The sequence below is a fragment of the Erpetoichthys calabaricus genome, chromosome 3, assembly GCF_900747795.2.
Source record: "Erpetoichthys calabaricus chromosome 3, fErpCal1.3, whole genome shotgun sequence".
Classification (NCBI taxonomy): domain Eukaryota; kingdom Metazoa; phylum Chordata; class Cladistia; order Polypteriformes; family Polypteridae; genus Erpetoichthys; species Erpetoichthys calabaricus.
Genome location: NC_041396.2, coordinates 202467799 through 202479191, shown reverse-complemented (window position 1 = coordinate 202479191; position 11393 = coordinate 202467799).

Sequence of the window (11393 nt, the reverse complement as noted above, 5' to 3'; positions counted from 1 at the left end):
ACTGTGATGGCCACTCCAGTACCTCCACTTTTTCTGTTGTAGCCACACAAGGGTCAACTTTGCCTTGTGTTTTGGATCATTGTCATGTTAGAAGATCTAACTGCATCCCTGATGAATGCAAGTTGTCCTCCAATATTTTCTGGTAACATGCTGCATTCATCTTGCCATCAATTTTCACTAAGTGGCCTGTGCCGCTGTAGCTCACACACACCGAGATCCACCTCCATGTTTCATAGTAGGAGTGGTGTGCTTTTAATTACGGACCTTGCTGCATCCTCTCCAAACACAGCGTTTATGGTTGTGACCATAAACTTCAATTTTGGGTCTCATCACTCCAATGGACTTTGTTCCAGAAGTTTTGACGCTTGTCTAGATGTTGTTTGGCATATTGCAAGTGGGCTGCTTTGTGGCGGTGGCACAATAAAGGCTTTTTTTCTTGCAACTCGACCGTGCAACCCATTTTTTTGCTCAAGTACCTCCTTATTGTGCATCTTGAAACACCAACACCACTTGTTTGCAGAGAAGCCCATATCTCAGCTGAAGTGGCTTGTCAGCTCGACAAATGATCCTGGCAATTGTGGCTGAAATCTTGGTTGGTCTACCTGATTGTGGCCTGGTAGAAACAGAATCCGAAACTTACCCTAACTTAATCAGAGTCTGAACACTACCAACAGGCATTTTTAGATCTCTGGATATAATTTTTTATTTTTTTACTGATTTTATACAAATCAACAACCTTTTCTCACAGGTCCTTTGACAGTTCTTTTGATTTCCCCATGGCTTGGTATCCAGCAAAGTCAGTGCAGCTCTGCATAAATTTAAATGGACTTTTTATACACAAACACTGATTACAATCAAAGAGGTTACATGTGTCTCCATTAATTACCCATAATTTTAACCTGTGTCTGTCAACTTGTGTTTTTATTATCAGTCCCAACCTTCAAGGGTATGTAAACTTTTGATCAGGCCCATTTGGGTGGTTTCAGCTGTCACTGTTTTAAAAGGGCACACACAATTATGTTATAATAAATTGCCTCACCTGAGCATACTCCTTAATTAAAAGGAAAGCTTTCTGACTGATTTCTTATATTTTCCAAACAATGGCCAACAATTCAAAAACTTCTGCCAGGGTATGTAAACTTATGATCACAATTGCATTCAACATCCTGGATTTAAATCCTGCAGTGATGTCTATGTGCAGTTGGCACGTTCTCCCCAAGTCTGCTTGAGGCCATGTCACATTTTCCATCAATTTTTAGTTATGCCTTCATTTACATAATCATAGTGAGGTTGAGGCATTTGTCGGCACGTTCCTGTGGAGGACGGTCATGTATTGTGACATTCCCAATGACTCATTCCAACCAGTCCATGACTCACCCTGACTTGTTTGAATTTGTTGCCTTTGGTCGAAGAGGTGGGCTGTGTGTGCATGAGAGCTGACAAGCAATGCATGTTCATCTGGAAGTACAATGCATACAATGTAGCAATAAGGAATAAGGAATGTGGATGTTTTGAATCACACAAGCATAAGAAAGCCTTGTCTGTCGAATGTCTCATGTTTAACTTACCATGTTAAAATTGAAAAAAGAAAAAAAACAGGCTAAGATTGTGGGTGAACTTGCCTATGAACCCTTCATACAGCATTGGGTCTATCAGGCAGCTTTCTATCATCAAATGCAGTCAGCAAGTCTGACTTATCCCACAACTATCCATCCATCCATCCATTTTCCAACCCGCTGAACCCGAACACAGGGTCACGGGGGTCTGCTGGAGCCAATCCCAGCCAACACAGGGCACAAGGCAGGAACCAATCCCGGGCAGGGTGCCAACCCACCGCAGGACACACACAAGCACACCCACACACCAAGCACACACTAGGGCCAATTTAGAATCGCCAATATCCCACAACTAGAACTCTCCTAATGTGACATTGAATTTAGACATTCCATTTGTTTTATTATTATTTTTAAATATCAGAATTGAACTTTGCATTGCTTTTGTGTAGCCATTACTTATAATGAAATGCTAATTGGCTTACGGCCAAGTGTCAGAAGTCTTACAGACAGAAGCAAAGCAATAATAATACAATACAATACAATTTATTTTTATATAGCCCAAAATCACTTCTTGTGTGATTTCGGGCTATATAAAAATAAATTGTATTGTATAAGCGGACATTGCATGTTAATGTTAAAAAGTATAACAATTCGGAATGTGGAATTCATTAATATGATGAATCTTGTTAGCACTCTGCAATTGCTATCCCTTGGTTTCTTGTGGATGGTTTAAGCTTAGCTCCCACTGTAACAATAGATATTGTCATGATTACTGTATGCATAAGTAAAACAAAAACATGAGTACAATTTAAAATATAACAAGCTAATGGTTTAAATTGTCTATTTGAAGTCTGATAGCTAACAACAGGGATATATTCAGATACTTACTGTATATGAGTATTTTCAGCTAAGATTGTATGCTTTTACTAACCCCAAGAGATGTTGATTCTTCATGACAATGTTCAATTTTCTGCCCTCTGGTAAAACAGAGTTTACTCTTTTTGTTTATTTAAACCAGTTGCTGCTGTTTTGATTCTGGTTGTAATCAACCAATCATCCAGCCATTCATTTCAAATGTACTGAGTATCTGAGTTGGAGGTCATGGGAGAGGCAGCGGCTGATGTGACAGCAGTGGAAGCATAATAGAAATACTCCCTGAATGAGACACCAATCCATCACAGGCCACCCATGAATACATCAACATTAACACTCATATCAGAATAATTTGGAAATATCTAATGACAGGTCTTTGTTGTGTGGAAAGAATTTGGAATCGCAGTAAGAAACAAAAAAGCAAGCTGTAGATAGAAGGCACCCCAGCCCACAAGAAAACAAGAACTCCAAGTGATGTTATAATTTGATATTTATTTTCAACATTCCCTTTCATAGACAAGGCATTTGGAAATTGTTTCACAAAGAAAGTAACCACAATTTTACTAAAATTATTATTAACAGCACATTCATTTAAGCTGTGTGGAATTACTAAATGCAGAGCAGTCAATCAAATACTATATAACATTCATTCAAGAGTCTGACATATCTGTATTTTCCACTACAGGGTTTGATGTTGCCTGAGCTTATGCCATCAGTATTCTGTATTCAGCTGAATAGCATGCTGAATGGGATGTCAGTCCATTGCAGAGCACACCCACTTACACACACACACACACACACACATATATTCCACACTCACTCAAAAAGAGACAATTAAACTAACATGCACATACTTTGGATTTGGGAGAAAACCTAGAAAACCTGGAGGGAACTAAAATGGACCCTGGGAGAACATTTATATTGCACACGCAGCCATGAATCGAATATAGATCTTGTAGCTGTGACCCATCGGTGTTAACTACTGCACCACCATGCATGAAACTAAATGTAACATTAAGTTTCTTGAGCCTGATTTTTTTAGAGCAGTAACCCATTCAAGCAGCAAGATAGGAATAAACACTGGATGGGATACTGTACATTACAGCTATTCAAATTCGCCACTAAATAAAAGCCAAATGCAAATACACATGTATTATATGCATGAGACTAAAAAAAAACTAATAAATATTAACAAAAATAGTTAATTTGGCAAAATCAGATATACTCATTTGCAATAAGAAGTATTTATCTCTCTGTCTGTTTACTGGTTTGATAAAGCCGTACAGGACATGAATTACTCTGTTTAAGTGTAGGAGCCACATTGTATAAATCTAGTAAGAGTCAACAAAACTATAGCCCTAGCCAATTGTAAAGGGGGGAAAGATAGTGCTTTTACAGTTTGTTCAACAAGACGTGTGATATTTGTTTTCTGTGATGTCTTAATACAGTAATGTAGGATTATTTAGATAAGATGCTGCTTTCAAGTGAATACAACTGTAGAGCTTACAGAAAAAAGTTAAAGAATTTAAAATGGCTGGGATGAGTAAGTGTTTTCCAGGAAGAAAGCAAGTTGAGGGCTGATGAAACGTATTCAGAAAGAGCAATGAATAGGCTAATGGAATATTGTAAAAAACATCCTCAAGTATCCCCATACAAAGGCTGTGGTTAATAGATTGTTCGACTTTAAATTTAAGATAAAATCGAGTGTATAGGCTTGTAGAAGATATGAGATAAGCAACTGAGACGTTTTCAGTTAGTATATCATTGTATTGGCTAAGTGGCAATGTTTGATAAGAAAAACAAAACCACTGATAAGTTAACATTTTTATTATTATGCAACTATTGCTTTGTTTCTGTAAATTGTATGGGACCAGCCATCAATGCATTGTACAAGTGAGAGAGTGTGAAAGCAGTCCAGGGTCTTGAAATTTTTCCAGGTTCTTTAGGATCTCTCTCTCGCTCTCTCTGAGCTGCTTTTGGTTCTCCTGACATGGGTTTCACTGTGTGATTCTTTCAAGTTCCCTCTCCTTCTGAAACTTGCCACCTGCAAAGGCTCATCTGCTCTTCTGGTTTATGCAACCTGCAACACTCACTGACTCTGTAACTGCTCAAGGTGAACTACCTGATACAAAACTAACTGTGTGACATTGATTTGAAACACTCAGTTTGTATGTTTTCACTCGTTTTAACTTGTTTTTTGATATGTCTGGTTTCTCTGCAAATAAACATAGGTTTTGATAAAGTTTATTATGTCAGTGAAACCTGCTTGTTTTTTTCTGACACGAGTAATCACTGAGGAGTTAGTGGATGTTCATGCCTAACCCAGATCCTACAGGAAGGTGGGGTGATGTCCTTGTTAGTCCTCTTAGTAGAAGAAAACTAGGAGCAGACCATGAGCTATGGTCCTAGCACGATGCACTCTGCCATTGTTGATGTTTCCAGGGGTGAATATTGCATATATGGAGTATTTCTTCTTGTTCATCAATGAAAAAGAACCTAAGAGGCTGGTGTAGTGCATTTTGTGACAATGTGACAGTTTTCATCATAAAACATATTTTATATGGATACTGTAAAATACAACAATTTCCATATTACAGTACAATTGATATTTTCAGTTTATGGTGTAATTTGCTCTATTATATGGTGGCACAGTGGTAGCATTACTGCCTTGCTATAAGGAGATTTTTGCTGACGTCCCAGGTGTTCCTTGGGTGGAGTTTGCATATTGTCTGCATGGGTTTCTCGCAGGCACTCCAGTTTCCTTACACAGTCCAAAGAAATGCAGATTAAGTGAATTAGCATTGTTAAATTGGTGTGTGTTTGCTGTGTGATGGACTGGTGCCCTGTCCAGGTGTTGATCCTGCAATGCGCGCAATGATTGCTGGGAGAGGCTGCAGCTGTCCCGTGCCCCTGCTCTGGATAAACAATTTATTATATTGGATGGATGTAATCTACATATGTAAATTACTGTGTTGTTTTCTCACTGTGTTATCATCTATTATATTCATAGTGAGCTCTCATTTACAAGTTTATATACAGCGAATTTCAACATTACCCAGTCCGTGATCACTTTCAGTTTCATTGCCTGGTTTAATAGTCTGACAAACCAAAACTCAAAAAAGCTCCAGCAGATTACGAAGTATGCAGCTAAAGTTATTGGGGCTGATGTAGATGATTTGACTAGTGTGTGTCAGAGGGCAATGCTAAAGAAACTGGAAATCATCTCAACTGATGACAGACATCCATTACATGTAGAACTAAACTTCAGTAAATCAGGAAGGATAGTTGCTTTGAAAACCCACACAAATCGCTCCAGAAACTCCTTTCTTCCTAGTGCCATATGACTTTTCAATAAGAAATATCGGAGATAATGTTTAAGGTTTTGATATATATCCTGTTACTTTTTTTTTTTTTTTTGGTATAAATATGTTTTATCTAACTGCCTTACCTTAACCTTTCTTATTTCTATTTGTCTGTTTTATTTCATTCTGTCTGTTACCTGTTATTAGATGCAACTGAGAAGGCAAATTTCATGTTTTCCTGTGTAAACATGACTAAATAAAGAAACCTAAACCTAAACCTAAACCTATATGTTGAGGCCTTCATCGTAAATTGCAAGCCTCACAAATACTCAGGTACTCAACTAACTTTTTCACCTGCCTTGTTCTGATTATTTAACTTTGGTTTTAATTTTCAGGAGCTAAATAAAATATATAAATACTGTTTGATTGTATTTTATATTAGCTTTAGTATTTATGCAGGCTAAGATGTGCAATAACATAGCTGAAGATATCATATTTCTATGAAATTTCCACCAAAATAGGAATTATAGAAAAGCTGTTTCAAAGTACATCTACAGATGGAAAATATAAAATCAATTGGATACTAGTTTTTTATTAATAGTACAATCAAGACAATACATTTCGAATTATGAACCACAAAACATTCTTAAATGACGATTTCATTTTACGACAATTATAGTAATGAAACTTACAAAATGAGCAATTATTCAATCTGAAGCATAGAAGTCATTACATAGTGTCTGCAGTGCGCACCTAAAATAGACTCCAGTGTAAGCAAGAAGATTTATACTAATTGGAAACAACTCCTCAACTTCTCTCTAATTTGTGCTTAGCACTGACTCCCTCTACAGTTGATTTGCTGAAAGAATCTTCTTTCTTTCTTTTACTTTGTTTAACATTCTGTAGACTAAATTTTAATGCAGTTTCTTGCAGACACAAAGCAGGAATGACTTTTTGTCAAGAGTTGTTCAGTACCCATTCTGTCACAGTGAAGGTGAAATCATATAAATTGTTCAAGGGGAGAACATAAAAAGTCAGGTTCTAGCTGTTTCAGAAGCTGCATATGTCCTACTTGACAAATTGTTAGATATACATTCTTGTACTATAATAATGACTAGAGAAGGGGCGCAGGCCTTGTAATTTGCAGTGCCTTTGAAGACAACTAAGGGAGTAATTAGTCAGAGACCTTTAGCTTCTGCTGCTCAGCTAGTTTCTATCCTCATCTTTTCCTTATAGGGTTTATTATCTGTGATTTATGCCATCACAAACATTAACGGATGCTCTCCTGCCATTCGAAGGTTGGCAGAGCCCCAGAACAAACGTGAAAAGGCAGCGCAAAGTAGTAATAAATTATCTGTTGGTCCTGTATCATACCAAAGTTGGCCTCATTCATTATAGCTCCCAAACTTTGCACACTCTAATGAAGTAAAATGTCCAGTCTTCAAGAAACACATCATCATAGTCTCAAGAAATGCATACTCAGAGTCCAACAACTGTGATTTAGAGAGCAATAGAGATTGTGGCAACAGTGTCACTATGAATAGGCTTGTGGACATAGTTCATTTGTGGAGTACAGGTGTAAAATATGAGAACATGCTCAACTTGATGATGTTTGCCTATTACAAAGGAATATCGTTCCTAAGCAGAAACCATTAAGAGCACTGCTATCCGTTTGCTTCTTGATCAGGGTTTTGGGTGGCTATCACTTACCTCAATAGAAATGGATGAAAGACATCTTCAAACTTTGCTCCTTTACAGGTCACATTCACACACATTTACACACTTGGGTCAGTTTAGAGTGGCCAACCAACCAACAGTTGTAGGACACTTGGGCTCCAGATGAAAACTTAGAAGAACCCAGTGGCCAATATACACACAGCTAAAAAGTGAACTGGGGTTGAACATGTTTTGCCACCAGTACAATAGCAGTAATTAAAAAAAAGTTTAAATCAAAGAGCAAGTCAATATTTTACACAACAGCATTCAGAGGTGATCCATACCATTCAGGCATATCTGTTCCCCCAAAACTCTACTCCCTAATCAATGCTGAGATTGAATCGTTATGTGTGTGTAACATCTAAGTGCATCATCTTAATAGGTAATTGCCACAGAGATCCAGAATTCCACATTCTCTGTATGGAATTTTCCTATGTTCCCCTTGCTTGTGTAGTTTCCTTAGGTCTTCCATTCACATCCCATAAATCTGCTTTATATTAATTGGTGATTCCAAAGCGCAAAGTGTATATGGGTGACTGAGGCATAAAAAGGAACTATCTGGCTCCTGCATTGCACACACAGCTGCCAATACAGGCCTCAGGCCCTGACGCTGAGCTGGATGAAGTGGGTTTGAGGATATTATGTTATCATCATAGCATTGGTCAGAAAAATCTTGAAGCTCCAACTGTAAAAGCAGTAAGAGAGCCGAGTGAATCTCAGCAAAAGAATCAAGTTCTTTTCTTATACTTAAGCCGTTGACTTTCTCTGCAGTTGTTGTTAACATATCAGTGACTGACAGTCATCAATATCTGGAACGCATTAGCTAGTCATGCAATGGGGGCAGACGCTCTGGACATTTTTAAGAAGAAGGCAGGAGTTAATCCTGAGGATAAACAATTTCCCACATGGAAGAGGGTTGTCTTGCTAGTCTTGGACTCAAGAGAGATTTTATTTTGCTCCCTGTTCAGACAACACTCTGAAGTGCCTGCTCTTTTGTCTCTTTGCATGCTGGAACTTGTGTAAATAACAGATCTCCAAAAAAAGTGTTTAGCAAACCCTTTGGTTGATTGAATGTTTTAATGCTATATAAAAAGACACTTATTAAACAAGCCGGTTTGAATTAAAGGAATGGTCACTGTAATGAGATGTTGAATGTAACTGGAAATGTTTGTAATGAATTATACAGTGCTATTAATATGGTAAACTTCAGGACAAACATTTCAGGGTCACATTTAAAAGGTGCTAATCAGATAGTCTTTCCTTAACTCCCTTGAGCCCCTTTAGGTTTAGAAGTAAAACAGGATTAACTCCTGATTGTGGCTGATGGACTCAACTGAGTCTACATTCCCATTGTATTATCTTACAAACTGACACATGCCAATGCATGTCTGTTATGTGGGGAAAAAAAATAAAATCAAATAATAAGAGAATAAATGTAAATAATATAGGATGCAGTGTAAACTTCATTCACTCTTCGTTGTTTCTCATTTATTGTATACTAAGATCATTTTTATCAAGTAATATGAAAGATGGAGTTATATGCAACACTTATGCTAGAAAGTCAGCCATGTTTTAAAGAATACTTTGAGAAGTACCCCCTTTGGGTATTTCATCACTGCAAAAATTTATTTCTTCATTTAATCATATAAAGTCTTAGTTTTAAAAACACCAAATTTAAAGTTTAACTGAAAATGTAAAAGCATGTAACAGCAGCCTGAAACTGTATGCCTAGAATGTAGGTGAGGAAATGGAACGAGGGATTTGAAAATTACAAAATATATAAAAATGGGCAATGAAGTATAAAAACAGTTTGAAATATGAAAATCATGTATTTGACTCCTTTATGGGCTCTGTTGGGTGAGAGGGGTTTCTATCGCAGCCCCGAGAAACCGCCAAGTGAGGGCACCTGACTCCACCCATTCTGGTCACCTGTTCATAAGAATCCCAGATTCCTGGAAGGAGGCATCATTTGATACAAGGACACACGTTAGACAGAGCTCCTGATAGAAAGTGATCTTACAAACTGAATAACATTTTGTTGATTTTTGGTCCAAAATCCAGCATGATACATTTGTTTACTTTTCTTTAAATTTAAATGGGACGACCCAGTTGGCGCCCCAAATTTTGATCATGCAGTCTGTTGTTCCCGCACCTGGCCAAAATATATATGCATATATAGATTTGTATCTCAGGTTGTAAACTATGTAGGATGTGTATGTGTGTGTGTGTATGTACAGTATGTGTAAATTCATCTGTAGTGCAATGAAACTGTAAAATTGACCCCTACCTTGCTGAAGGGGTACCATCTACTCCCTGTACTGCATAGGCATGATTCAGAGAATAGACTGATGAATAAAAAGGTACAGTGTGAAATTGTGAAATTTTCAGCTCTTAAAGTCCAATATTTTCAATGTGTGTACAACAAAAACTGCTCTATACTCTACTTTTGAAAACATGAGACTTTTCAAAATAAAAGGATCTGTCCTTTTGTTACTTTTTAAAGCCTATGCTAAAAACTAATTGTTAGGTCTTCCAAAGGAAAATAATTGTTTAATTTATTACATAATAATTTGGGGTATCTTTTAAATAGACTGTTGAAAATAAGGAAGCAAATTCATGATCTTTATTATATATCTTCTGCATTGTACTTTTGCCTCTTAACATATCAGCGAAGAATGAAAAGGAGTGCTATTCTAGTGACTGTAAATCATAACTCAGTGCCTTAATAGCTGGTTTTGTCCTGAAGTTTCAAATAAAATAATGAGCTCCTCCACCTGGTATAAAGTGGTAGTGCTCTGGAAAAGACAGCTTGAGCATCTCGAACAAGATCTGCTCATGAAAGCAGCAGGTTTGTTTGAATGTTTTTTTTCCTTAATTTAACTTAAACACATTAACTTTTTTCGTCAGATTGAATTAGATTAGAGGGGCATTAAAAACTTTAATAATTCTATTAGATAAACACAATATTTACTTTCAATTTCTACCAAAATGTATTTTATTAAACTACTAAACTACTAAAAATCTGGAGTTTTCTTACATATCCCAAAGATGTGTGTAGTAGTGTTACTCGGCTACTCTGTATTGGCCTGGCATGTATAACTGCCCAAGACAGATAGATAGATAGATAGATAGATAGATAGATAGATAGATAGATAGATAGATAGATAGATAGATAGATAGATAGATAGATAGATAGATAGATAGATAGATAGATAGATAGATAGATAGATAGATAGATAGATAGATAGATAGATAGATAGATAGATGTACTTTACTGATTCCCAAAATTGCTGGGAATTGCAGAATTGCAGAGCTGCATTATTGCTGCAGCAGTAACACATCAAGTCCTAGTTCAAAACAGTAAAAAAAAAATAAGTGCAAAATATTACAAAATACCAAGACTCAGACCTCCCTATAATCATGATGTTAAAATAATATGTAGTGTTGACTCTATGTCAGTGTGTATATCGAGCAGACGATGGGCACAGTGGAAGGAGACATTACTGATGGTTTTGGGCAAGAAGAGCACCTCTTAGCCCTACATGGACTCGGTGTCTAAATGTCCTCCAACACTCCAATACTTCTTCAATGGCATTTTATGGTTCTTTACTGGGTTGTATTGTTCCTTGTAGAACTATTGCTTAACAAAGCACAATTTCATTCTGGGAAAGGTTCTTTGCATATGAAGTTGGTTCTTTGTGCTTTGAAAAACTTACTAATATGTAGAAAAACAAAAAAATGTCTTTAATGTATAATGGAGTGCCTAGTATATATATAGATATATATGTATATAGAATAGTACCTATTCTCTCTTCTGTTTCCTTTTCCGGTGTCCTTTTGGTAGCCACCATCTACTCTAAGTACCATGATGTTCCAAAAATGATGGATGGATTAAAAGCCAGAAGTCTGTATGACCATCAGCATCAAGTGACTCCGTGAGAATCCT